General features: G+C 40.0%; 1 protein-coding gene across 1 annotated transcript in view; it reads right to left on the bottom strand.

Annotated features, from left to right (window-relative positions):
• LOC118415122 (von Willebrand factor C domain-containing protein 2-like) overlaps positions 1–1,281 on the bottom strand; it is a 13,728-nt gene that overhangs the window by 10,375 nt on the left and 2,072 nt on the right. The gene's annotated exons all lie outside the window — the stretch shown is intronic.

Genomic DNA, 1,281 nt, shown 5'->3' with positions numbered 1-1,281 from the left:
CTGTGTGAATGCCTGGCTCCAGCCCAACAGCAGGCCCACCTGACTCTTTTTTTGCCAATTTACAAGAGCAGTGTTACTGGAGGATGGCAAAGATTATATCAGCATCACAACCTGGCAAATGTTCCTTCCTTTGGCGATAACCTCCCACAAACTTCCACCCTCTCAATGAGTTGAGAACTGCTGCGCCATGTTTCCTTCTGATATAGGTGCAGTAGGCCATGGTGATTTCGTGGTAACGCATCAGCCTGATGTCTGCACAGTTTTTTAATCTCAGGGTGTCGTAGAAGAGTAGGAATGGAACTTCTGAGTGTTTTAGTGTGCCATCGTTGATCGCTTTTACAAGTTCTCCAATTAGATCCTCCGGCTGGGTTTTCTCACTGGCCATCATCAGCTGCTTGATTTCTTCATTGTGTTCTGCAACCCCTGTATCAGACAGCAAATTTCAAAAGGACTATGTTACATATAGCATTAAGTATGTATGAAGTAAGGGTGGGCACTGACAGACAGGTTGAATATCATTCTGGGTATGACCACTCCTCTGTAACAATTGGTACTCTATAGCTATATATCTCATTAATTATTGCATGTGTGGTTTGATACAGGCAACAATAGGCTCCATAACACAATTCATACTCTGGAGAGTCCAGGTGAGAAATGCAGTACAAACGAATGAAGAACAAAAGAATAAAAGGCAAGCAACCTTACATGTTTGCACACAATCCTCTTCCACACTCATGATACTGTCCTCACTCTCATCGAAGGTACTGTTAAGAAGTAGAAAAGAGGATATGCAATATCTGTACATGACATTCCTATGTTGGAAATCTGCTTGAATCAAAACCCATCAGTTTACTGACCAATACTTATCAGGATATCTTCATGGCAAACCAAAGCACTATGAAAAGAAATAAGACTATAATATCCGGGAATTCAACTGTGCAACAGTTGTGAGACTTTTGCTCAACAAAACATTCTTATAACTAGATTATTAACCCTTTTTAAAGAGTCAGATGTTAATTTCAAAGAACACATCGTAAACATATTGTAATCTAAAATGCAATCCGCAAAAAACAGCTGTATGAAATACGAAATAACACACCCTGTGCATGTTGAATTGGACAAAACCTCTGCCATCTCAATACCATCAGTAGCTGGTACATACATGTTCTTTCATGATGAAAGAAATACGTTATGTATCATGACAACCTTAGTGCACAGACAGCAATCCTGCAGCTGGCGATAGACATTGAATCCTTTGACAAGAAGGTATCTTTGTCTTTC

The sequence above is a fragment of the Branchiostoma floridae genome, chromosome 5 (assembly GCF_000003815.2).
Source record: "Branchiostoma floridae strain S238N-H82 chromosome 5, Bfl_VNyyK, whole genome shotgun sequence".
Lineage (NCBI taxonomy): Eukaryota > Metazoa > Chordata > Leptocardii > Amphioxiformes > Branchiostomatidae > Branchiostoma > Branchiostoma floridae.
Note: the sequence above shows the minus strand (reverse complement) of the source record. Positions and strands in the feature narration are given on the sequence as shown.